Source organism: Ovis canadensis, chromosome 1 (genome assembly GCF_042477335.2).
Source record: "Ovis canadensis isolate MfBH-ARS-UI-01 breed Bighorn chromosome 1, ARS-UI_OviCan_v2, whole genome shotgun sequence".
NCBI classification, from domain to species: domain Eukaryota; kingdom Metazoa; phylum Chordata; class Mammalia; order Artiodactyla; family Bovidae; genus Ovis; species Ovis canadensis.
In genome coordinates this window covers 30,446,593-30,474,565 of record NC_091245.1, presented here as the reverse complement: position 1 = coordinate 30,474,565, position 27,973 = coordinate 30,446,593, and the positions used below count along the sequence as shown (strand labels likewise).

The following is a 27,973-nucleotide window of genomic DNA, read 5'->3' as shown; positions in this document are numbered from 1 at the left end:
TCTGGAAGGAGTCCGTGAAGTGGACGCTGGTAGGACTGTGCAGAAAGCGAGTGTGTCCGGTTGATGGTCGGCGCACACGTGGTCCTGGCATCATGCAAGTACGCTGCAGGGGACTGAACTCGCGCTAAGTTCTCTGACCAAGGGGAATGAGAGAACCAATCACTGGTGTCCATCGCTGTAACAGTTTGTACTTTGGCCACTGCTTAGTTTAAAATGGCTCTGCTCCTAAGCATGTCCCCAGGCAACATGTGTTTTGTAATTTGATTTTTTTCAAAACAACTTTTATTGGGTTTTTTTTTTTCCTTTTTAATAAAGGCCACACATGTTTCTTTCTGGAAAATCCGAAAACATACAGACACCAAAAAGAAGAAAATAAAAGACCCTTATCCATCTACTGAGGTACAGCCATTGTTAACATACCTTGAAGTCTATTTTTGTAGGCTTTTCTTTGTGCACATATAATTTATCAAGTAAATGCAACCCAAACATCCTCCAGGTCTTACCAGGTGTGGGGGTGCTCAACTGAGGTAGATGAATAGTCACCTTGCTGACTTGATAGCTGGTACCTGCCTGTCACCAGGCCCCTGGACTTCTTTCCGAGGTTCCTCCCCCCTCAGTATCCCTGGACATCTTCAAGAGTGTCCCACACAGGCTCCCAAGCCAGTTGACACCTTTGTCAGTGCCTGCCACTGCCCACACCCACATCACCTGTTGCTGCTCCTCACAGCCCACTGCCCCGAGTTGCTCCCCCAGCTGAATTTCAGCAATAAGAGGGGCACAACACACATATAGCCTTAGAACCTTTTTTTTTAATTGTCAATATATTACAAACATCTTTATCAGTAAGTGTGCTTCTACATGGGGCTTCCCAGTTGTCACTAGTGGTAAAGAACCTGCCTGGCAATGCAGGAGATATAAGAGATGCAGGTTCGATCCCTGGGTCGGGAAGATCCGCTGGAGGAGGGCATGGCAACCCACTCCAGTATTCTTGCCTGGACAGAAGAGCCTCATGGGCTACAGTCCATGGGGTCACACAGAGTTGGACACAACTGAAGCAACTTAGCACATGCTTCTACACCATGTTTAATGGTGGCATAGTATTCTATTCTAAGCATTTAGCTTAACTTCTGTTAACAAACCCTATTATAGACACAAAGTTGCAGCCAACCCAATATTAAAAATAAAATTGAGAAATCTTACTTTTAAGTGAAAAACCTCTTGGCAACAATTCCTTATCAACCTTCAAGCTTGAGAGGAAATTCTCTTGGTCAACTATTAAATTCAACTGGGAGGAAGCATTGGTTAACGTGTCCTGCACCACAGTGTGCTCTACACTGGACTGTCTTGAAGGAGGATGTAGAGGTTAGGTGAAGGCAGTCTGCATCCTGAAAGAGCTTAGTCTTCTGAGAGACAGGCCTGGGACAGAAATGACCTGATGGAAGGCAGAGCGCATGCTCCTAGCAGAGGCTGGCCGCGAGGAGTACGTGTAAGAACGTCATGGCCTGGCATCTGTTCTGCCTTGGATTCAAGGAGGAGGTAGTGCTTCACCTGGGCCTGGAGGACAGCTGTGATTTTATTCAGGAGGAAGGAAAACGACAAAGTAAGCTAGGAAACGAGTTGGTCAGAGCTGAGGTGTGGAAGTAGAGAGGGACAGGGTTTTGCAGGAATGGGGAGGAGCCTGACTCTGGAGAACAGAGAGCAATGAAAGAGAGACAGTGATAGAAACAAGTCTAGAAAAACACACCAAGTCATGAAGCCATGTGGAGCCATTGATGATTTCAAGGTCAGGAAGGGCAGAATGGAAAATGAAAGAGGAAAACTCGGCTTTGAGGGGGTAGTCCTTAAAAAATTGCTCCCCCAAATGAAATTTTTCCTCCATGTCATTATTCTTATGTCAAATACTATCATCATATAAGTGTAGAAAATTATACTAAAAACATTTTTATAATCCTAAAACTGACCATGTTGATTTTGATCTACAACAATGCTAAAAAATAAAATTCTATACCTACAATCTACCCAATAATCTCAGTGATTATTTTTCCTCATAGAAAAATCCATATTCCAGTCTTTGTTAAGACAGAAGTGCTCCTGGTGGTATAGGTACACTGACCCTCCCCTTTACTCTCGCACCTCAGGGCCTTTGCAACTGCTATTGCCAAAGCCTGGAATTGTGTTTCCTTTTCCACTTCACCTACCAACCCCAACATACTTTTCAGATTTCATTTCAAGCTTCACTCTTCCTAACCCTCCAAATGTGAGCTAGGTCTTCCTACGCTACGTTCTTGGGATAGTTGGTCCTTCTTTTTAGCATTTATTATGATTAAAATTGAATAGTTTAATGGTGCACTCATGCCCATGTGTTTAAACTCAGGAGGTCAAGGCCAATATCTCCCACTTGAATGTAAGCTCCATGAGGGCAGGGATTGTATCATTGCACATAGAAGATACTGTTAGGTGTTTCTCAAGTGAATGAGTATCACTCATAATCTATGTGTCCAAAAATTATTGATAATTTCAAGATTTTTTAAAATGTATTTTCCCAGAACAACTGTCAGGTAAAATCTTACAGCAATCATGTCTTTTATTTGCATTTGCCTTTTCATTATAACCCACCTACTTCTAGAAAGGATTTAAAGGAAATTTGCATAAAAGAAAAAGTTGAGACGACATTAAAACTCACTTGGGTCCATATTTGATTGACAAAGTGATTTAAATCTACAACCTCAATGCCTTCTGAAAAAAATCATGGGAGGAATTTTTGTCGGGTGGGGCTTGTCATCCCCAATTAGATGAGGAAACTAAGGCTCCGAGAAGTGAATGAACATGCTCGCCTCACAAAACCAAGAAGTAGAACAAAAGGACGCTTTTCTAGGGCAAGAAAACTGGAAGTTACTGCTCTCTACTGCCTCTTGTTGGTGTGAAGAGGAAAGAGCAAGGCTCTCTGGGTTTGCTGAAAAAGCCAAGCCCGCATTCCTGCGGGGGGGTCACTAGTGCTAAGTAACCTGGCAAGACTCCCCAGCCAGCTCCTGTGACCTTTCATCTCCCCACGTTTCCACTTGGCCAGATTCTCAGGATGCCTAATTGCTCCGATTTATAATAAGTGGTACTAATGGTTAAGAACCCTCCTGCCAATGCAGGAAACATAAGAGACACAGGTTGGATTCCTAGATCGGGAAGATCCCCTAGAGGAAGGCATGGCAACCCACTCTAGTATTCCTGTCTGGAGAATCCTATGGACAGAGGAGCCTGGAAGGCTATAGTCCATAAGGTTGCAAAGAGCTGGACATGACTGAAGCGCCTTAGCACGCACAGACTTGCAACCAGAACCCAAGAATCAGATTGATGGCCTTCAGAGTCCAGACTGGCTGGCTGGGCAGGCTGTGTGGGCCCACATCAGTCGATGCTTCAGCACCTACCCTCTGAGAGGGGAACTCTGAGCCAGGTGAACTCTGACACATCCAGCTGTGTGTCTTCATTCTTCTGGCCTCAGTTTCCTTCCCCTCAATAAAACCAGGATGCATGTGGCTTTACTAGAGCATTGTGACACTGAAACTCAATTCGAAGGTAGGCATATAGAAAACTGTCTGCTTCCCTTTTTTCCCTCTATGTTTTTCCTGGCAGTTTCAGTAGTGCCTGAAATATCGATCACTCTCCTACCCTGTGCTTTGGCCAGGGCTTTGGAGCCTGTTTCCAGGTAGTGAAGTCACTGAGTGCTGAGCCAGGAGGATGAGTAACTGCCAATCTCTCCAGCTGAACTTTGTCTCATACAGGTGTCCAGGGCAAGGCAGCCCAGGTTCCTCTGCCCAATCCCGAATCAGACCATTACACCCGGCATGTGCTGAGGCAACAGAGCAAGCACAGCCAATCGTGGCTATAAATCCAGGGTGTTTATAAAGTCTTTGTGCACCTCTAAACTCAAATAACCTTGAGTCCCACAGGACTGAAGGAAACAAGTTACAATTGTTGTTTGTTCACCAAAACCGCATTCTTGAGAGGAACAAGTAGCCAGGACACAGGTGTCACTCAGTAAATCGCCCAGCAGCAACTGGGGAATGGTTGCAAGGAGGGGGAAAAAGAAAGTGATCAAATAATGAGTTGGAGGAGAGAGCAGAGCTTGAAGCAAACAAATCAGCCTGGATAGGGCAGGAACCCAGAAGATTCCTTCTCTCTGTGCCATTTGCAAATGTGCACATTCAGAGTGATTCACTTGAACATTTCATGAGGCCAGGGCTGGCTCAACTCCAGGTCCAGGTGGCTACTAAAAGCATGCTACCAGTTCAGAGCTGTGGGACAAATTATCTTTTCAGTGAAGGCAGAGAAGTACAAGGTTGGCATCCAGCTATCAGATAAAGCCAACATAGCAAGGGTGGGAGTGGGCTGGGGCTCAGAGAGCTCACCCCAGACACCAGCAAGCCACTCAGACTCAGAGACGCCCCTCCTGCTAGGCAGAGGGTGCAGAGTCCTGCTGGTCCTGCACAGGCTTGGCTCAGAACGGACAGTGATATTAGAGAAGAAGGGCATTTTGAAAGGATGTCTGAGACAAAAGCAACCTCTTCACTTTAAAAACATAAACAGCAAAACAAAACAACAATGACCAAAAAAGAGTAAATTGAGGCCAAGAGTGAAGGAAGTCACTGGCCGATCTCACCATCCGTTTGATGGCTATCAGTCATACTGGAGGGGCTTCCCCAGTAGGGCAATGTAAAGTATCTGCCTGACAGTGCAAGAGATGTGGGTTTGATCCCTGGGTTGGGAAGATCCCTGGAGAAGGAACTGGGAACCCACTCCAGTGTTCTTGCCTGGGAAAACCCACGGACAGAGGAGCCTGGCGGGCTACAGTTCACGAGCTGGCAAACACAACTTAGCAACTAAACAATACCAACAAGTCATGCTGAAAGTACAAGCAGGCCTCTTGAGTGACAGTGTGCTATGCCATTTACTTGAGCTATTGACGCGTAAGAATAGAATTGAGGAGCTGTAAGGACTTGGACACGACTGAGCGACTGAACTGAACTGAACTGAACTGAAGGATTTATCTAACCCCATGATGGAGAATGTGTGGCCTGTGTGATGCCGACTGCCTCCCACTCACAGGCTTTCTCCTGCTTCACTGGCTTTTGCAAACCCCTTCTGCTGGGACTCCCTCCGTGGCTTTCTTTTAAACCAAAGACTGGAACCTAGCAGAAAAGATCTTCTGCACTAAAGGTATAAAGACAGAACTGTTGCAGGAAGGGGGACTCCTTCTACCCGAGAGTGGGTTCTTGTCTAACACTCAGAAATGAATTGTATGAGGAGACATGTGCTGCCAAAGCAAGAACTAACAAGCCATCGCCAACTGGAAGACTTTGGGAAAGGTCAAAAGGAAACACCACATGTCTACCACCTCCCAGAATCCTGCTCCCTGGAATCCATTTTGGCTGAACAATGCAAGCGCCACCAGGATGGACCCTGAGTCAGAATGCTTGACCAGGAACAACCTGGATGCTAATCCCATCACCATGGGTTTCTCAGGTGGCCCTAGTGGTAAAGAACACATCTGCCAATGCAGGAGACTTAAGAGATGTGGGTTCGATCCCTGGGTCAGGAAGATCCCCTAGAGGAGGACATGGCAACCCACTCCAGTATTCTTGCCTGGAGAATAGCCATGGACAGAGGAGCCGGGGCGGGGGGCGGGGCTGCAGCCCACAGGGTCACAGAGTCAGACACGACTGAAGTGACTGGGCACGGTCTGATAGCAAGAGACTTTACCAGGAAGTGGTACCCAGGCATAGAGCAGGAGGGCAAGGGAAACAGGACTGCTCTGCCATGTAGCTCGAAGTCTCCAGTTTTACGGTGGGATTAGTTTACAGGTTGTCTCCCTTGGACTGCAAGGAAATCCAACCAGTCAATCCTAAAGGAAATCAGTCCTGAATATTCATTGGAAGAACTGATGCTGAAGCTGAAACTCCAATACTTTGGCCACCTGATGCGAAGAACTGACTTATTGGAAAAGACCCTGATGCTGGGAAAGATTGAAGGTGGGAGGAGAATGGGATGACAGAAGATGAGACAGCATCACCGACGCAATGGACGTGAATTTGAGTAAGCTCCAGGAGTTGGTGATGGACAGGGAAGACTGGTGTGCTGCAGTCAATGGGGTCACAAAGAGTCAGACGTGACTGAGTGATTGAACTGAACTGAACTGAGCACAGGACTGGGGGACATAGAGACTTCACTTTTAAAGGGGGTACACAAAACCTCACACATATTGGGAACCAGGGCAAAAGAAGTAATTCAATAGGAGCCTGGGCCAGACATACCTGGTCTTAGAGAGTCTCTTGGAAAGGTGGGGGGGGGGGGGTGCACAGCTACAGCTTACCCTGGGGACTGAGACACTGATAGCAGACATTCAACCATGTAAACACTCCTGGTTACTGACACATCGGCTCTAACACCAAGACCTGGCCCCACCCGACAGCCGGCACTACCAGTGCTGGGATGCTTCACGCTAACCAAATTAACTAGGCAGGGACACAGCCCCACCCATCAGCAGACAGACTGCCTGAAGACTAAAGAGCCCATAGCTACCTCTAGGCATGCCCCTAGACGTGGCCTTGCCCACCTGAGGGTCAAGACCCAGCTCCACCCGTGAGGGAGCACCAGCACCTCACACAAGGAAGCCGGCACAAGACTCCAGACCAGCCTCACCCACCAAGGGGCAGGCATGAGAAGCAAGAAAGCTGTGATCCCATAACACAAGCCGGACTCTTCCCTGGGACCAGCTGGACCGTGGCCCTGCCCACTGACATGCCAACACAACCTTTGGGACACCGCAAACCCTATACCCAACTGTGGTAGAAACCGTCCCCCCACCCCCACTCTATGAACAATCTGAAACGAGCTCTGGGATCCCTGGGCCCTGCAGCCAGACTCCAGGAACCAGTTGCCAGTTGGTTCTAACTTACTGGCACTATCCACAGGACCTGGCTTCACCAGCTACCAGTGGGTGGACAACAGCCTCAGAGTCTTCAGGACCCTGACTATGCCCCCAAGTGAGCCAGCACTAGCCCAGAACCCCCTAGGATTTCACCTCATGATCAGCTCTGCTAAAGAGCAGGCAGCAGCATGTGCACCAGGCAAGACCTAGCAACTAACCAGGCTAGGAGCCAACCAAGCCTACCAGACCACACATACAGTCAGCCTGCCACAACAGAAGAACCCATGCAGCACTTATAGGGGGAACCCCTGGAGCATACAGCTTGGGTGACAAGAGGGGAATACACTGCTGGGATGCATAGGATGTCTCCTACAGAAGGCCACCCATCCAAGGCTGAGAAATGTAACTAAGATGCCACATACATAAAAACATATATGGCAACTTAGATGACACGAGGTGGCAGAAGAATAAGGTAAAACCCCAGAGGAAGAACTAAGTGGAACAGAGACAAGCAACCTATCTGGGGAAGAATTCAGGGTAATGATTGAAAAGATGATCAAAGAGCTTGGGAAGAGAAAGATGTACAAAGAAAGAAGATTAAAGTTTTTAACAAAGAGTTAGAAAATATAAAGAACAGTCAGACAGAATTCAAACACAAATGCTCTCTGTATAAAGACCGAACAGAATTACTCTATATTTTCTAACTCTTTGTTAAAAATGTGTACTCAATAACTGAAATTAAAAATACACCAGAAGGGTACAATAGAAGCTAGCACAACATTGTAAAGCAACCGTACTCCAATAAAAATTAGTTTTAAAAAATACACCAAATGGAATCAGTATTAAGCTAAATGATACAGAAGAATGGATCAGTGAGCTAGAAGACAGAGTAGTGGAAATCCCTCCCACTGAACAGAAAAAAGAAAAAGAATGATAGGAACTGAAGACAGTTTAAGAAAACTCTGGGACAATGTCAAGTGCACTAATATCTGCATTGTAGGAGCTTCAGAAGCAGAAGAAAGAGAAAGGGAAAATACTTGAAAAGATAAGAGCTGAAAATTCCCCTAACCTGAGAAAAAAAAGTCACCCAAGTCCAGGAAGCAAGCACAGAGAGTCCCATACAAGATTAACCCAAGGAGGAACATACCAAGACACACTGTAATCAAAATGGCCAAAATTTAAGATGAAATGAAAGTGAAAGTTGCTCAGACATGTTCGACTCTTTGCAACCCTATGGACTATACATGGAATTCTCCAGGCCAGAATACTGGAGTGGGTAGCCATTCTCTTCTCCGGGGGATCTTCCCAATCCAGGAATTGAACCAGGGTCTTCTGCATTGCAGGCGGATTTTTTTACCAACTGAGCTATCAGGGGGAAAGCACCAAGGGAGAAGCAACAAATAACATACATGGGAACTCCCTTAAGTCTATCAGCTGATTTTTCAGCAGAAACTCTGCAGGCCAGAAGGGAGTGGCACAATGTATTTAAAGTGATAAAAGGGAAAAACCTACATCTAAGAATGACTTCCCTGGTGGCTCAGACTGTAAAGTGTCTGCCTACAATGAAGGAGACCCGAGTTCAATCCCTGGGTTGGAAAGATCTCCTGGAGAAGGAAATGGCAACTCACGCCAGTATTCTTGCCATGGAAAATCTCATGGACGGAGGTGTGTACAGTCCATGGGGTCTCAAAGAGTCAGACACAACTGAGCGACTTCACTTCACCTCACTTCAAGAATACTCTACCCAGCAAGGCTCTCATTCCATGAAATCAAAATCTTTACAGACAAGATGGAATGTACCTCCTCACGCTATGCAGTCTAGCCGGGGCTGTTAATCACAGTGCTCCACCCCCTGGCACAAGAGTGAGAACACATGACCCAGGACTAAAGTACTCTCTCTCCTGGCCATACTTTTTTGTTTGAATATGGACAAATTAGCAAAACCTATCCAATCAGAAGCCACCCAGGGCTTTCTACCAAAGTTCACTAGAAAGATCTCTCTTTCCCTCAAGATTGCTAAGTTAGAAGCATCCACGTGTCTGGGACTGCCAGCAACTACCTTGCCCACCCAATAAAAAGAGCCTTTGTGGGGAAAGGAGCCAACCAAACTCAGGCAGAGCCAAGAGATGGAGAGGGAAGAGCTTCAACAATTTGTGTGCCCTTCCTTGGGTCTCAGGCAGTTCTCCCCGCAGGAAACCCTGTTAGTGAGCCAATGCACTCTCTTTTTATTTAGCAGTTCCATGTGGATTTCTGTCACTTGCTGTCCTGACTAATATCACTCACCACTGACAAAGCTCTTTATTGTTGAGCCCAGACATAGTCTCATACTTTTTCTCAACATGATGCCTCACATAGTTGCCATGTTTATGTGATACAATCAAATGGCCTTCCCAGCGTCTAATCTAATGCTTTCATCTGGCAAATGAAGAAACAGAAGTCCAGAGAAGGAGAAGCATTTCTCAAGCCCAGCTAATAATAGAGCCTAATTCATGCCCCAGTGGGTGCTGGATATTACTTGATATCAACCCATTTCACAGTTAAAAGACCAGCTGCCAAAAGTTGAACAAAATTCATGAAAATCTCTGCACCTTTGGTGAGCATTTAGACCAGTCTCTTAGCTGTATGCCTTCACAGGCTTGAAGTTTAAGATTTCGTGTACCCTCTAAGATTACAGTTTTGAATGGGACTCTGGAGAAAGCTATTTAAAAGGCTGAAGAGAGGTCCATTTTACTTCTACATTCCTCTATTAGGAAGACTAGTTCTTTGAGAGGTCCTTTTCTAACGTTCACTTATTTCTCTGGTTTCTTCACACCTCATAGTCTCGGTGCTGAATCTTTTTATTCCAGAAGTGTTATGAGCCGAAGTTAAAATTTCCCCTCCTTTAATTCAGGTGCTATATTTCTTTCTGTACCGCCTAACAAATCATTAGCTTTTGGAGCAACCACATGATTCACTGTGAAGAATCAAAAAGCAGGGAGAAAAAGGCAATTGAGAGAAGAATTTTTAGCCTGAAAATGAGAGTACTTGGGGAAAGTACACTGTGTTTTTAAAGGATTACCATGAAGTCAGGAAAATTAGATTTCTGTAAGAATCCAAAGGGAAGAATAGGAGTGAATGGGCATAACCTACAAGGAGATAGATGTATAGATCCAAAAACTGAGGCTCAGAGAGGGTGAGTGACTCACTGCAGTCACACAGCACATTGCTTATCAAATAAGAATGTCAACTAAGAACTCTTAAAGACTCAAATATCCTGAGAAAGCTGAGCAAGACAAAACCTGGTTCAAATCCAGTTTCCACTACTTTCTCCCTTAGGCAAGAAGCCCCTGATGTTCTCTGAATCTCCTTAACCATAAATAGAGCTTCAAATGTTGAAGTTCCAAGATCAAATGACAGAATGTGGACAACAGGTCTGCCATAGCGAAGGTTAGCCACTACTGGCACTCAAAAAACAAAAATTCTTATTTCTCTCATCTTCTTTTTACCTCACTATATCACCACCTGTTTTCCTGCAATGTGAACAGCACAGGGTCCAATCAAACACAGTGTCCATAGTGGGATTTTCTTGCTCTAATCAAAAGGGCAATTCTATTAAATTCACTGAACTCTAGGTAGCACAGTGATAAAGAATCTGCTTGCAATGCAGGAGGCCTGGGTTCAATCCCTGGGTTGGGAAGATCTTCTGGCGTAGGGTATGGCAACCCACTTCAAAACTCTTGCCTGGAAAATTCCATGGACAGAGGAGCCTGGTGGGCTGCAGTCCATGAGGTCACAAAGAGTCAGACACGACTGAGATCCCACGCACATCCGTCCATCCATATTTAACTCAACCCAAGTCAGTGGAAGGGCAGGTGCCCAGAAATAATCTGGCAAGAATGATGGATATGAAGATGATGCTTCCACCTCTCCCTGAACCTTGCCGGCTCCTCTTTGAGCACCTTGTCCATCACTTCCCCAGCAAAGGCAGCTGTCTGCTCCCTTCTCTTGCCCAAGCTGGTGTTCCATTTTGCCTCAGCCATACCAAACTGAGTTCCCAGAATTCACGTTTCCAAGTCCGACTTCCAAACCTTCACCTGCGCTATTCCCTCTACCTGGAATTTTTCTCCGTTTTTCCCATTCATTCTTCAAAATTTACATGACTATACATCATCTTTGCAGAAAGCTTTCCGCAGAGCTTTCAGGCTTGGTAGTCTTGGTCTTGTTTGTTTAAAGTAAATTGAATCATCAAGTACAAAAGACTCTACAAAACCTATTTTCATCATCATTGCCAGCCTCATTATCACTGGCTAGAGTGTAGTCTGCATTTAGGCAGAGCCAGAATAAAGTTTTGGGTGCTGGCACGGCAACCAAAGGAGTGAGCATAGCATGGTGGTTTCCTTACTTTCTTAAAGCAGTCAGGGCGCTAATAAGGAAGTAAGACTGACCAGTCCAGAAGGCTGACACAGTGGCTTCTAGTCCCTTAGTAAATATACCAATAGGCAGGGGTGAGGAGGACCTAGGTAGGACTGACATATAAACTGTAATGAAGAAAGTAAAAGTGTAAAGTTGCTCAGTTGTGTCTGACTCTTTGTGACCCCATAGATTGAAGCCTGCTGGGCTCCTCTGTCCATGGAGTTCTCCAGGCAAGAATACTGGAGTGGGTAGTCATCCCGTTCTTCAGGGGATCGTCCCAACCCAGGGATAGAACCAGGGTCTTCTGTATTGCCGGCAGATTCTTAACTGTCTGAGTCACGAGGGGAGCCCATACCTAGCACCCTTGACCTTACTGACAAGGCGTGGAACTGCTGAGGAGCTAGAATTTTTTTCTCCTCTGACTTACCTCCAGAAGGATGCTCGGTGAATAGGTCAGGACCACAGAGAACAACAGTTGTAATCCTTCAGATGTTCGCTGTCATCAGCCTTCCCCCAGAGGTATACTCTCCTCAAAGATCAGACTGACCATGTCCTTGAGCAATTTGATTCCTATGGTCTTAGTCAGCTTAGTTTGCATAACAAAGTACCATAAACTGAGTGGCTTAAACAACAAAGATCTATTTCTCACCGTTCTGGGAGCTGCGAAGTCCAAGATCAAAGCGCTGACTGATTTGGCTGCCAGTGAAAGCTCTCTTCCTGAATTTCAGAAGGCCACCTTCTCTCTGGGTCTTCACCTGGCAAAGAGACAGAGAGAAAGCTATCTGGTGTCTCTTCTCATAAAGACACGAATCCTACCATCAAGGTCCCACCCTCATGACCTCATCTAAGCCTAATTACTTCTCCCAAAGATCCCACCTCTAAATACTATCACACTGGGGCTTAGGGTTTCAACATATGAATTTGAGGGTCAGTTCAGTTCAATTGCTCAGTCGTGTCCAACTCTGCACAACCCCTGTGCAGACTGTGGCATGCTAGGTTTCCCTGTCCATCACCAACTCCCGGAGCTTGCTCAAACTCTAGTCCATTGAGTTGGTGATGCCACCCAATCATCTCATCCTCTGTCATCCCCTTATCCTTCTGCCTTCAATCTTTCCCAGAATCAGGGTCTTTTCAAATGAGTCACTTCTTTGCATCAGGTGGCCAAAGTATTGGAGCTTCAGCTTCAGTATTAGTCCTTCCAATGAACATTCAGGACTGATATCCTTTAGGATTGACTGGTTGGATCTCCATGCTGTCCAAGGGACTCTCAAGAGTCTTCTCCAATACCACAGTTCAAAAGCATCAGTTATTTGGTGTTCAGCCTTCTTTATGGTCCAGCTCTCACATACATACGTGACTACTGGAAAAACCATAGTTTTGACTAGTTGACCTTTGTCAGCAAAGTAATGTCTCTGACTTTTAATATACTTTCTAGGTTTGTCATAGCTTTTCTTCCAAGGAGCAAGCATCTTTCATGGCTGCAGTCACCATCTGCAGTGATTTTGGAGCCCCCCCAAAATAAAGTCTGTCACTGTTTCCATTGTTTCCCATCTATTTCCCATGAAGTGATGGGACCGGATGCCATGATTTTAGGTTTCTGAATGTTGTGCTTTAAGCCAGCTTTTTCACTCTCCTCTTTCATTTTCATCAAGAGGCTCTTTAGTTCCTGTTCACTCTCTGCCATAAGGATAGCGTCATCTGCATATCTGAGGTTATTGATATTTCTCCTGGCAATCTTGATTCCAGCTTGTGCCTCATCCAGCTCAGCATTTCCTATGATGTACTCTGCATACAAGCTAAATAAAGCAGGGTGACAATATACAGCCTTGACGTACTCCTTTTCCTATTTGGAACCAGTCTGTTGTTCCATGTCCAGTTCTAACTATTGCTTCTCGACCTGCATATAGATTTCTCAGGAGACAGGTAAGGTGGTCTGGTATTCCCATCTCTTGAAGAATTTTCCAGTTTATTTTGATCCACATAGTCAAAGGCTTTGGCATAGTCAATAAAGTATAAGTAGATGTTTTTCTGGAACTCTCTTGCTTTTTTGATGATCCAATGGATGTTGGCAATTTGATCTCTGGTTCCTCTACCTTTTGTAAATCCAGCTTGAACATCTGGAATTTCACAGTTCATGTACTGTTGAAGCCTGGGTTGGAGAATTTTGAGCATTACTTTGCTAGTTTGTGAGATGAGTGCAATTGTGGGGTACTTTGAACATTCTTTGGCATTGCCTTTTTTTGGGACTGGAACGAAAACTGACCTTCTATAGTCCTATGGCCAATGCTGTTTTCCAAATTTGCTGGCATATTGAGTGCAGCACTTTAACAGCATCATCTTTTAGGACTTGAAATAGCTCAGCTGGAATTTCATCACCTCCACTAGCTTTGTTCGTAGCGATGTTTCCTAAGGCCCACTTGACTTTGGACTCCAGGATGTCTGGTTCTAGGTGAGTGATCACACTATTGTGGTTGTCTGGGTCATTGAGATGTTTTTTGAATAGGTCTTCTGTGTGTTCTTTCCATCTTTTCTTAAAATCTTCTGCTTCCATTAGGACACAGTCTAAAAGACCTACTATTCACCAAGATCTACGTGGTGGTGTTTTGTTCTGTTGAACTTTTTAACTTAAGCATAGTTGATTTACAACATCATATTAGTTTCAGGTGTACAACATAGCAATTCAACATTTTTATAGATTATATTCTATTTAAAATCACTACAAAATAACGACTATGCTTCCCTGTGCTGTACAATACATCCCTGTTTCCCAACCAACTTATACACAGTAGTTTGTAACACTCAGTCCCCTACCCTTATCCCATCTCTCCTCGGCCTTCCTCTCCCCACTGATAACCAGCAGCCTGCTCTCTACATTCATGAGTCTGTTTCTGTGTCACCAGGTTCACTCATTTATTTTTTACATATAAGTGATAGACTATAATACTTGTCTTTTTCTTTCTGATTTATTTCACAAAGAATAATATTCTCTCGGGCCATCCATGTTGTTGCAAATGGTAGAATTTTGTTCTTCCTATGGCTGGGTAATATTCCATTGTGTATATATATACATATATATACCATATCAAGAAGCCATCTGGTTCTATATCCTTGGGAACTGGCCAAAGGGAGAGCATAAGTAGCCCCTTGACCATTCCAGCAGTGTTTCCTGCATTTAGGAGCAATGCCTTGAGAGTCCCACAGCCTGCCTCTGATTTGAGTTCCAGTATCACTCATTTGGAAACCCTATCCTTTCTGATCCTCAGTTCAGTTTCTTTATCTTTAAAAAAGGTGGTAGTGTTACCTTCCTCCAGGCTGTTTTGGATATTAAATGAGATGCTCTATGACACCATTGCTGGCAGAAAAATAGATGCTCAACAAACAGGAGTTGCTGCCTCCTAGCATCAGTCAATGCATGGGTGCTTGGCTTGGTAGATCTAGGACACGCTCCTGAACGGAGTTGGAGTTCACACTGCCTCAGAGGCTTGTTTATATTGATGCTCTTTGACATGCAGACCCTCTTACAGCTGGTTCATCCTTTTTTAACTATGTTGATGGACCTCTGGTCCTAGTGTCAGCTTACTTTTCAAAGGTGGCTTTGGCCTATTTGCATCTAAAATGTTTTGATTTCTGGTCAGACTCTCAGAAGACAACCCTCCCTCTCTTATTTTCAAAGTCTTTGTGGGTACCTCTTCAGCAAAATCTTTCAGCGTCCCAATGATTCTCAGGAGAGGAAATTCCCCCCTTTCTGCAACCAATGCCAGAGAAACTATTTCCTAATGGTTTCGTTATAGCTGGCATGAGGTTATGAGTTTGGTTTGGAGGTTGTAAACGAGCCCATAGAGGGCAACTTATGGGTAGGTGTGCTGCCCTCAGTGAGGTTAGACTGCTCTCGTGGCTTGAAGAGCTTCGTTCACTTGGGCATGCATTACTGCGGTGGTGGCCGTGGGAATGCTAATGGTGGTGTAATAGTAGTAGTAGCAGCAGCAGCATAAGACTAGAATTTTGTCAGTTCAGTTATACTATCTTGTAAAAGAGCTAATGGGCTCTTTGACCTAGTAGAACACTGCAGATCGTCCTATCTAGCCCATCATATTTGCAGATGAAGATGTAAAGAGACACTAGCCCAGCCAGCAAATGAGAGAAATAGCTCGTGAGCAATAAAGGGATGGATATGGATGTCCAACATTCAGTCTTCTATTTCGCTGATGAAAAACAAGGCCAGAGAGGTCATTACACAGTTAGGAAGCCACAATAAGATCATTAATTCCCATCTGGAGAGCCTTGTCCCCTGAGCCTGAGATACAGCCATGAAAATACAATGACAGAGCTGCAAAAGTTGCACGCCATATTTCTCAACCTTGCATCACATCAGCAGTCCATACACCTGCAGCTTACCATAAAATAGTGTTTATAAATATGCTTATTCTTAATTGTTCTTAACATGTGCTCAATCATGTTTCCAATTCTTTGCAACCCTATGCACTGGAGCCTGCCAAGCTCCTCTGCCCATGGGATTTTCCAGGCAAGAATGCTGGAGTGGGTTGCCATTTCCTTTGCCAGAGAATCTTCTCAATCCAGTGATCAAACCTACATCTCTTGCATTGGCAAGCAAATTCTTTAGCACTAATGCCACTTATTATCTTTAAGTTGCACAGTCGTAGGACCATAGCTATACATCACTCACAATCTATTTTTGTTTTAATCGATGTGAAACTGTCTCCTCAACATTTTAAATGACACAATTTTGCACAAAAATATTTTAATTGGTATACTTTTTGCTGGCTGAGAAACAAAACAGGTTAATGAAATGTGGTATTTGAGGTGATAATTTGTTAAATGTGAAAATCACTCATTCATGTCCAACTCTTTGTGACTCCATGGACTATATAGTCCATGGAATTCTCCAGGCGAGAATACTGGAGCGGGTAGCTGTTCCCTTCTCCAGGGCATCTTCCCAACCCAGGGATTGAACCCAGGTCTCCCACATTTCAGGAGGATTCTTCAGCAGCTGAGCCGCCAGGGAAGCCCAAGAATACTAGAGGGGGTAGCCTATCCCATCTCCAGCAGATCTTCCCGACCCAGGAATCAAACCAGGGTCTCCAGCATTGCAGGTGGATTCTTACCAGCTGAGCTACCTGGGAAGCCCAATCTGTTAAATATAACCATTTAAAATATGATATTTTTGCATTGTTTCGGTGTTTCTTCATTTTTAATCTGCTTTTAATACAAACCTCATAAAGGGGCCCAGAACTCTGCTTTGCTTTGGAGGATCCTTGGTCTTTACATGCCAAGTCTTTCACAACCCAGGTCTTCTACTCACATGGCTATGTGACTTCATCACTGTCTCAGTCCAGGCTGTTCTAACAAAATACCACAGACTGAGTGGCTTTAGAAGAAAACATTGATTTCTCACTGTTCTGGGGGCTGAGAAGTCTAAAATCAAGAGACCAGCAGGGTTTTGTCCTAGTGAAGACCCTCTTGCTGGCTTGCAAATGACTGCTGCTTGCGATGTCCATACATTCATGTCTATCTCTCTTCTTACAAGGGCACTGATCCCATCACGGGGCCCCATCGTTATGGCCTAATCTAAACCTAATTATATCCCAAAGACTCTACTTCCTAATAATATCACTTTGGGAATTAGAGCTTCAGCGTATGAATTAGATGAGAGGACACAATTCATAACAACTGTGTTACTGACATTCCTAAGCCTCAGTCTCCTCACTTATAAAGCAGAGATCATAATAGTCCCTTCCTTCACAGGGTGGTTGAGAGGATAATGGCTATCTGGGGTCCAGAAAAGGGGAAATAAGTTCTTATACCTGGGTTTGTTGGAGGTGATGGCAAATGAAATAGTCTGAAATTATCTTTCAAATTCTAGAGGGTTATAAAAACTTTAGCTACCGGCATTATACTGACACCTCTCTGCTCTGTAGTTAGATATGAACATTAAATAATATTGATGTTGTTGTTCAGTCACTAAGTCATGTCCAACTCTTTGTGACCCCATATGCTTGCAAGGGTAAATAAAACAATAAAAAGAGAAAAATCTGTAAAACTCCATATGTCTAACCCCAATTAAGCTTTTTTTCCAGGGTGCTGCATTCCTAAAACACTCCTCCTGTGCTCTCCCACTGCCAGCTTCCCAGGATGGTGCATCATTGGGAGTAATAGTTACCAAATGGATGGAGAAAGACAGCCAGTGTGGACAGTGGGAACAGTAGGAAGTGAGCCGCCTGCTTTAGAAGGCTGCTTCCAAGTAATGGAAGGCTAGACACTCTGGGGCAGGGGTAGACATTCCAGCCTGGTGCTGTGGTTTTATTTTTGAAGTCAAAGTGAGTTATTTCTCAACCTCATCCCATCAATGATGTGGTCAGAGAAAAAAACCCTCCCAGAGACCTGCCAATTATTCATGGAGGTCATTCCTTCCAGACTATTGCAGCTTTAGGCCCTATTGTGTGTTTGAGAGGATTTCTATGGGGGAAAAAAGGGTGATTAAATTAGGCACTGCTGGCAAGCCACCATCATAGCCTAAACACCCTAATTCTTAACCATTAAAAATGCTGTTGAGTGTTTCCTCAGTTTTAATCCAGTTGATAATGTGGATCTGGCATCTTTCCAGTTTGATGCCCAAAGCTCTTACAGGAACTCTTTATTTATTATTTTGTCACCAACATACTTCCAAATCAGATGTATGAGATCTGATGGGTGAGGCTTTCTCCAGTCATGAGATTTCTCCATAGCTCTTCCCTTCATTCAGCAAACCTTGGTGAAAATTTGCCATATCTCAGGCCTTGGTTTAGCCTGGAGATTCAAAGATAATTAAACACAACCATCCACATTTCTCCTGACGATGTGGAAGCCTTATCTTGTATACAGCCTCTGTCCTATTCTGCCTTCTAATGATGAAGCATTATCTACGTAATCATTCATCATTCCTTTCCTTTTTTGCACAAAAGTCTGTCCCTAGACGATCCTCAAGGATGGATCTACTGAGATTCAGTCCAATATCCAGATGTGTGAGTACGTTTAGAAGAGTCGCCAGACCTTTGGAACAAAACTTGCAATAACTTGATTCAACTACAGAAACCTTTCTGAGACCCTGTTCAAGTTTAATATTGCTTTCCTGAGGCTCATCCATTCTCCGGTGCCTCATAGGTTCTTCCAAGCCACCTGCTGCAGCTGGCTCAGGTTCACTACCCCAGAACTGGAGAGTCATTTCCTGTTTCAAGTATTAGAAGAGATTTGAATAAGATGATACAGAGCAGCTGTTTCTCAAGCCACAGAAGGGAGAACAAAAAAAGGAGCACTGACCTGGAGTAATGACACGTGTGTTCTTAGCCGCACCATCTCCAGCTTGCTGAGGGGGGATCAGAACTTTCTTAGGGCTGGACCCAGCACCGTGATCTCCTTCTGAACTTCACTCCTCTCCTCCACCCCAACAACCCCCTTTACAGAGTCTCTTTTCCAACATCCTAGCCGAGTCTCATAAAGGCTGAGGGGAGCTAATTCACACTGAAATGTTACTTTATGACCAGTGAGCCAATATTGGAAAACTAGTAGTTTGGTGGGGGTGGAGGGTGGGGTTGTTGCATGGTTTGAGCAAACATCCAGTTTACACCTTCTTGGTCAAACAGCACTTCTCTTTCCTAAACATTTTCTTCTGACTAAGGCACCTTGCTGAGAGCTGGAAAGACAATGATGAAACAAGGTTTTGACACCAATATCCAAACAAACTCTGGGAATTCAGAGGCAAACCTAATTCATCTTAAGAGAACAAGGAGAGCTTCCTAAGGGAGAGAAAGTGTTGCCTGAGGTGGCTCTGGAAGGAAGAGCATCGGTTGGTTAGCCAGAAAGAAAGAGGGAGAAAGATATCATAAGTTAAGGAAACCGTGAGCAACTACAGTGTGGTGTGAGGAAGCAGCATGTACCTACCAGAAGTGTGAAGTTAGGAGAAGAAACACTGAAGCTGGGGTAGGTAGATGAGGATAGGAAAGAAAGAAGGAGCCAGTTCCAAAAATCTTTGCAAGCCAAGAATGAGATCACCCCTCAGCTAACAAGCTTTCAGTGGCTTCCTCTGCACTCAAATTAAGATCCAAATTCCCAGGAATAATGCATCCCCTGGACTCTAAAAAAAGAATCAACTAATTTCTTTTGTTTCTTTAGCAGGTTGTTTAGAGGTTCTTTAGAGAAGTGAATCTTTTTTTTTTTTTTTTGAGAAATGCAATTTTTTTCAAACTGTGAGGGGAAAGCTGTATTTTTTCATTTTTTAAACCATAGGGAAATGAAATGTAAGTATTATTGTTATTATTATTATTTCAAGCATATTAAAATATCAAAGGACAGTATAATGAACATCTTCATACCCTTCACTTGTATTAAAAATTAAAGCATTTCAGATACTGTTGATGTCACCCTCCCTAATCTCATCCCCTTCTCTGCATCCCAGAGGAAATCACTGCCCTGAAGTTTATACGCGTCATTCCTTTTCTCAGTTTTGCATTTTTACCACATATGTCTCTGTCAAAGTAAGTACTGTTTTCACACGTTTTAGAGCTTTAACAAGTTGCTCTGATTCTTCTACAACTTGCTCCTTTCACTCAACATCGTTTTTGAGATAAATCTATGTTGCTATATATAACTCAACTTCATTTGCTTTAAGCTGTATAGTATTACATTGTATGAATACAGAAATACACCATCATTTATTTTCTCTATTCTCCTCATGATGGACATTTAGGTTATTTCTGCTGCTGCTGCTGCTAAGTCACTTCAGTCATGTTCGACTCTGTGTGACCCCATAGACGGCAGCCCATCAGGCTCCACCGTCCCTGGGATTCTCCAGGCAAGAACACTAGAGCGGGTTGCCATTTCCTTCTCCAATGCATGAAAGCGAAAAGTGAAAGTGAAGTCACTCAGTCGTATCCGACTCTTAGCGACCCCATGGACGGCATTTCTAGTCATCTGCTATTACAGGTAAGATTGCCGCGGCCGTTTTGGTACATGTCTCTCTATGGACATGTACAGGATTTTCTCTGGGGGATGTCAGTACTCTCCTCATAGGATATACACATCTTCAACTTAACTAGCTTTTGGCAAAATTCCTTCCAAAGGTATCTAACTAATTCAAACTCCTACCTCCAGTGTTTGAGAATTCCTGGGAGTCCACATTCTTGCTAATACTCGATTTTTCAATTTTTACCTAGTTTACCTGATAAGTGTGAAATAGTATCTAATGGCAGTTTCAACTTGCATTTCCTTGATGCTCCACTAACGAGGTGGAGCATCTTTTCATTTTCATTGGCTATTTTGTAAATTATGGATTCAGCATCCATTGTCCGTTTTTCTTTTGGATCCTTTGTCTTTTCCTTAGTAATTTATAAGTGTTCTGTATATTTCATGGATAAAACTCTTTTGTGTTTCTTACATTAGGGGTCCCAGGGTTATCAGATGCTATGCCCCCTTTGACTGTGTTTGATTGACTAAGCTATCTGATAACTCTGTGGGGAATAAAACTTCACTTGTAGGAAACTCATCATAATGCAAGTGTTTCCTATTCAGGTCAGTGCAAATAATTCTTGCTCATAGTGACCCAAATGGGTTTTGTCTGAAAGAGAATGTAAGTCTCTGTAAGTCAAGTTTGCATTTAATCTCTTATTACTCCCCTCATAAATTAATAAGTTAAAAGAAAATATTTCACATTCATTTGTGTTATATTTGTATGAGAGTTGTGATTTTATATACTCAAAATAATATTTTTTAAAAATTTTATTTAAAAGCTTTGGTATACATATATATAAATACTAAGTGTAATATATATATTTTAGAAAACTTATGAATTCTTACCTAACTTAAAAATATATGGCATTTTGACTCCACTTGTTTGACTTAGTATGAATAGAATGCTAGATTTCTAATTTTAAAAAAATACATATGCAACAAGCAACAGAGTTTTACTGTATAGCACAGGGAACTATAGTCAATATCTTGTAATAACCTAAATTGGAAAATAATCTGAAAAATTCTATATGTGTATATGTATAACTGAATCACCTTGCTGTGCGCCTTGCTGTGAAACACTGTAAGTCAACTATACTTCAATAAAATATATGTATTAAGAAAAAAATTATATTTTAGCAAGGGAACAATTTTCAAAGAAAAAAAAAATAATTGAGGAAAGCTGACCCTTCCAAGCAGAGCCAGACACTACAGCTGAGTTCAGGAGGTTGGGGGCCTAAGGCCATCCTGCAATAAGTGGCTGACTGAGGCCGTGAAAGCTCAGTCTAAACGGCAGTAGCTGGAGAGGAGCCCTGCAGGGCCACAGGAGGCTGCACAGCTGATGTGTGGACCAACACCACCATTTTCCTATTTGGTGATGTGGGCAATGTGTTCGGCCTCTGCACCTCAGCCTCCTCATCAGCAAGTCTGGAATAAAAGCATTCTCCTCAAGGACTACCAGGAGAATTAAATGAAGCAATGTATGTGAACCATGCGTGATATAAGAAAGTAATCGTTAATAACAGCATGATTGTACTGTTATATAATAAATCCAACTGACATTTATTGGGTGTTTGTTTTTAAGACCAGATAAAAAGCAACAAGTGGGAAGACTGAGGATTCGACACTCTGAAGCCCCAGGTCTTAAGCAGGAAGCTAACTAGTAACTATGTTATTGTCCTAGTAGAGCTGACTAGGCATTCAGAGACAGACTGGGGAGGAGACTCTGCTCCCAGCTAGCCATGGGGCTGTGTGCGATTCACACCGCTTCTCTGAGCCACAGCCATGCATTCCCGCATTCCTTGGATAAACTCACTTCCTCTACCAAGTCCTGTACTAAAGTGATGGTGCTGGTGAATTGGGGAGGTATAGGGGCCCCAGTTCCTGAGCTTTTAAGATGGGGGTGAAATCTTGACTCATTTAACTCCTCATTAGCATCCCCAGGCTGCCATAACAAAGTATCACAAACTAGGCAGCTTAAAACAACAGAGATGTATGGTCTCACAGTTTCAGAGTTCAGACGTCCAAAAATCAAGGTGTCAAGAGCAGCATTCTACCTCTGAAGCCTGTAAGGGAGAATCCTCCCTCGCCTCTTCTGAGTTTCTGACAGTGGCTATCCATCCTTGGCTCCAGTCTCTGTTGTCACACGACATTTTCACCACGTGGTCATCTTCTAAGGACGCCAGTCACGTTATATTAAGGGCGCACTGTACTACGGTATGATCTCATCTTAACTAATTCCATATGCAACCACCCTATCTCCAAATAAGAAGTAGAAGGTACATGAAATTTCACGTATCCTTTGGGGAAAGCACATTCCACCCACGACAGTACCCCAGATGGGTGCCCTGAGTAGGAGAGACCTTCAGGGCCCGAGACTGACCCAGCATGATCTTTCATGCAGTGCTGGAGCTTTGGCCTTCCAGCTCCAGAGAAAACAGAAACCCAAATCCTTTTGGAATTTGGGATGGAAATTTGGAGAGCGCAGTCACACTTCTCAGGGCAGAGCTTCCTTTGATGTAGCCTTCAGTTCGCAATAGGATGGCTTCGGTAAAATGAAGGGGAAGAGACCCACCCTTTCATCCTGAAAGATTAGGGAAGTAAAGTGTCGAAAGTGTTATACTAGATTGGTGCTCCCTTTTCAGAGAACAGAGCCCAAATCTAGAAAACATGAGAGGCAATAATTTGTCTCTTAAAAAAAAAAAAGGTCTCGAGGATGCAGAAAGGGAAGAGAGCCAGCATTTTTACTGAGAGCCTCCTCTGTGCCAGGCCATATGTGAAATGGTTTACAAACACCATCTCTTTCAATCCTCAGGACAATTCTTTGATGAATAACCCCATTTGACAGGTAAGGAAGCAGGTTGAGAGCCATTAATTAAATTTTTACAAAAGTCCCACAGCTAAAGAGATGTCAGTACTAGGATTTAAATTCAGATTTGTTGCATAATCAAGTTTATAATCTTCCTTCTACATTGTCTGTTTATAATTTTACATCAGATAATGTACGTGAAATCTTGAAGCACTGTATCTGGCAGAGAAGGAGGAGGCAATAAGCATTTATATCCATCCTTCCTCCAGAGACTGTTTCTGGAGCGAATGAATGACACTCGATGAACATATGGCACCCTCTGATCCTCTGGTTCTCACATGAACTCTCGCTCCTCTGAACTCCCAAGACTTTATTCTTTCCCTCTCAAGTCGAACTTACTCCTCTCCCTGCCATTCCCAGCCCTTGGTTACTACCTCAGAGAAGGAATGAATTTAACTCATCTTTGTACCTCTCAGGTGTCCTGCACTGGCCTGATACGCAACAGATGCTCAATATCAGTCTGCAGAGGGAATGAATAAGTAAAAACTCCTGTCAAGCACACAGCTCAGTATTGGTTAACATGGTAGGTTTAACCTGAGAGCATCCCTAGGAAGTTTAGAGGAAAACCTGAGATGGGGCTCAAAATAGCACTCCTGGCCAGGCATGGTCACTAAGCTATGGTGCAGACTCAGCTCCTCTCGGCCCTCTCTTACACACCCATCAAAAATACAGGGGCTTGCGGAGCTCCGTGACCACCAAGAGGGGTGGGATGGGGTGGGGGAGGGAGGTCCAAGAGGGAGAGGATATACGCATACTTAAGGTTGAGTCACGTTATTGTATGGCAGAAACCAACACAATATTGTAAAGCAATTATCCTCCAATTAAAAATAAATTAAGGACTTCCCTAGTGGTACGGTGGATAAGAATCTGCCTGCCAATGCAGGAGACATTGGTTCCATCCCCAGTTCAGGAAGACTCCACATGCCGTGGAACACCTGAGCCACTGTGCCACAACTACCGAGTCCACACTAGAGGCCATGAGCTGCAACTACGGAAGTCTGAGTTCCTCCAGTCTCTTATCTAAGGCCCGGTGTTTCCAAGGTCAGAAATGGTTAGTGACTGCACAGCATCCAGATGCCAGCAGGGCCGAGGCTGTCCAGTGATGGACAACCCTTTCTCAGGTCCCAGTTTTCCTGATCCATGAAAATCAGTATTTGGGCACCTTGCCAATTTCCTCTTGCTCTTTCCCAACAGAGCGCTTTCCAAAGACAGCTGGAATGAAGGACCGTGTTCTCTCAGCAGGAGGTTTCTCCTAGAGCCAAAAAGAATGCCAAAACCTGGACCATGTTTCCAGGAGACAAACAGAACAGCCACTCCCCGTCTCTACTGTGAAGGAGCTGTAATGATGCTGAGTAACAGTCTCCATGCACAATCACTCCTGCCCTAGGGAAGCCCTCTGTGGCCATTCCTGCATGTGCTTCTCATGTAACACAGATCTGTGCCATGATTTTTACTCCCCATTTCACAGAGCGGGAAACTGGAGCTCCAAAGAGATTCAGGATCATCAACCAGGGTCACCTACCTATCTCCACATCCCAAGGTCTACTTTCCGTTTTTATTTTTACTTTAAAAAATAGGAAATGTGTACAGAATGAAGAAGTGTTTCTCCCACTCCTGGTCTCCCAGCATCTCATTCTCTGGGAGGGTATCACTGTTATTAGCCTTCTAATAACAGCCTCTATTAGAAGCCTCTAGCCTTCTACTTAGCCTCACTGAAGACCTTCAGTGAGGTCTTCTCACTGTGAGAGGCAAGTGAGTTATCCTTCTCTATCTGTAGCATGCGGTAGGCAGTGTTCTGCCTTTTCTTTTCCCATTTACCAATATTGCCAGGTGGTCCTTCCTTCCATATCAGGATACAAATATCTGTCTAGCTCCTCATGACGGCTGGATAACAGCTCATCATCTGAAAGTCCCATAATTTTGAAAGACATATACAGACCCCAAGCTCTCAAGCAATGATGATAGCAGGGAGGAGTTGAGAAGCTAGACTGCCACATCCACATGCCCAGGGTCACTGAGCATTTCAGATCAACTGACCCTTTATGAGATCCCTACACAAAGATTTGCTGTCTCCTTGAAGACTAACTGAAACAATGCATGAAATCCATTCTGTGTTTGACACACACTAAGTGCCCAGTTCTACTAAAGCCAACAAGTTTCTGACTCTATGGGCCAAAATGTTGGGATGGTAGAGAGGACCAGAATTCAGGGAAGGAAATTGCCCTCTCCCCAGAGATCAATGGAGTTATGGAAAAACAGACAGACAGCATTCAAAACCCAGCTCCACCACCCACTGTGCATAGCAGAGATGGCTAGACATGGATTAGTGGAACACCTCTACTCTCAGAGTTCAGGGTGGGCAAATGGTCACCCAGCCTTTCCCAGGCTTCTTTGCAGCCTGGTGTGGCTATATTCTCACCAAGACATTATAAAGGGAAATTGCTTGCCCTCCATTCCCTCTTTTCCCCTCTCCCATGGACTGGGACTCATGTGTGTGGCAGAACAACTTCAACCAAGTCAACGAGGCAATACTCTAATGGCAAAATGAGAAGGAACTCAGGTAGCTGCATCGCTCAGCGGGCAGAGCTGTGTGTGGCCTGCTCCATGCATGTGCTTTCTGGAGTAAACTGTTACATGAGAGAGCTGCCCTCTTGGATCTGGCTTTAGTGATGGTATTTTAAGGTCTCTGTTAGAGCATCTTCACTCTTAGCCCAATTAATACACAGTGTGACCTTGAACAAATCCTTTGACATCCTTAAGCCTCAGATTCTAAATCTTCAAATCCCTCATAAAGATTAAAGAGAAAGCAAACAACACCCAACACAGTTAGGGCTCAATAAAAGATTCTCTGGGGCTCAGTTTCTCCATCTGTAAAATGGGTATATTAAGCAAACCTTTGTGAAACCCAAATGACATAGCTGTAAAGCTGATACCCAAGCTATGAAGCCCTGCACAAAAATTAGCATTGCTTTAGGATGCTCTGGAACCCTTGCTTGTGTTGCATAAATGCTTCACTAATGTCCATGTGGACAGTGAGCCAAGCACATATGCTCCCCTGGGGACAAAGGGAGGTCAGCTGGTGTCTCTGGATTATGTTCCCAGCATATACAACCCCAGAAGTTCACATGCCTGAGCACTGTACCATCTGAGCTTCCTCCAAGCCAGTGCCAAAGGGTGGATGTCAGCAGCTTCACAGCCCTCTGCAAACCACTGCTGGCAACAGCAACACTACATAGGAGGACATTTCAGAGTTTACAGAGCAGTTCCACAGCCACAAATTCTCTGGACCATCTTGGAACCCAGCAAGGTAGGCAGGATGATTTGCATTTGAGGTAACAGTGCTGAGACGGGACAGGCCACAAGGAGTTAGAGTTCCCAGGCAGGGTCCATACTATACCACCTGCATCTCGAGCCTGTATCTAAGTCTAAAGTTCTTTCCATTCCCCTGTTAAATATCTCCTGTAACAGAGGAAAATATGCTCATTTGGGACCCAAGTTACAAAGCATAGCACTGAAACCTATTTATTCATCCAATAAACAGAGGATTTCTCCCTGCCTGGCCCTGCACCGAGCCCTGCAGAGACCAGTGGGCCAGGTACAGAGCCTGCTTTCCAGGGACTCAGGACCACATAGCGAGTGTCTGGATGACAGGACCACATAGTGAGGCTCTAACATGCCAGGTGCTTCACCTAAGCAGTCTCTGATTCTTACAGCAAAGCTGCAAAGTATATGTATGTTTTCCCCCAAAATTTATGATAAGCAATCGAGGCTCAGGGGCACTGTGTGATTTGTTTGAAGCCACTTAGCCTGTAAGTGGTAAAAGTAGAATTCATTTCTAAGTCTGTTCGATGCCATAGGCTCTTTCGTGAAAAATGCAAAAAAGCTCCTCAAAATGTCTTCAAGAGAGCATGCCCAGGATGGAATTATAAGAGCCACAGCACCCACTGGGTGCTGACACATGACACCAAATGACCGACTGATTTATTCCTCATTTTGATTTCTCGGTTGATAACTTCATCCAATCACAGAATGTCAGGGGAAAAAAGGATAATCTAGTCAAACCTTCTCATCATACAAATGGGGGTGGGGGTAAGGACCAGAAAACGTCGTGTCCAAGATCACACAGCACACTTAATATCCGAGCTGGAAGTCAAGCGTGTGTATCTCTAAATTTAAAGTCCAGACATTTCCAAGTCACCATGTTCTGGATGCTCACCCTGGGACTTGGCACTTACTTTCACATTCTCTTTTGTCTCAAGAGTATCTCCTGCTTAAGGCAGGAACCACTTGTAGTTCATCTTAGTGTCTCCAGTGCTTGACATGCAGAAAAAATGCCTTTAATGAATGTGTGGTGGCTGAATGGGATGAAACAACAATAATCATCCCCATTATATAGATGAAGAAACTGAGGTTCAAGGAGATTAGAGTATCTGTCCAAGGTAACAAAGCTCACAAGCCACTGTTGGCTGGAGGACCTATGTAAGGCACCAGCCCCACTGAAACCTGGACAACAGGGACAGCATTCAGTCCCAAATAAGGACCCCTGCCCGCTTCCTCTTAGTGTTGGAAAGAGCCCCGGGGGTGGGGTCCTGTAGGAGGACCAGGCATGTGACTCAGCAGGAAGTCATGACAAGTGTGCAGGGTGGAGGAAGACCCATCCCAGCAAACCCCCCTCCTCCACCTTGCAGGGGGCCTCAGGCTTAGCTGGCCAAACAAGTCACACATGTTTAGAAGCCAATGAAGAACCTTGCTGGGGGCCAGGAGGGAGATCCGTTCTGGGGGTTCTGCCAGGCCTT

General features: G+C 44.3%; 1 long non-coding RNA gene across 1 annotated transcript in view; it reads right to left on the bottom strand.

Moving 5' to 3' along the window:
* The window catches only part of LOC138441527 (uncharacterized), a 162,401-nt gene that overhangs the window by 94,379 nt on the left and 40,049 nt on the right, over positions 1-27,973 (bottom strand). The window contains exon 4 of the long non-coding RNA XR_011257383.1: positions 11,961-12,066. This is a non-coding gene — a long non-coding RNA (uncharacterized lncRNA). The remainder of the gene's footprint in view (positions 1-11,960; positions 12,067-27,973) is intronic.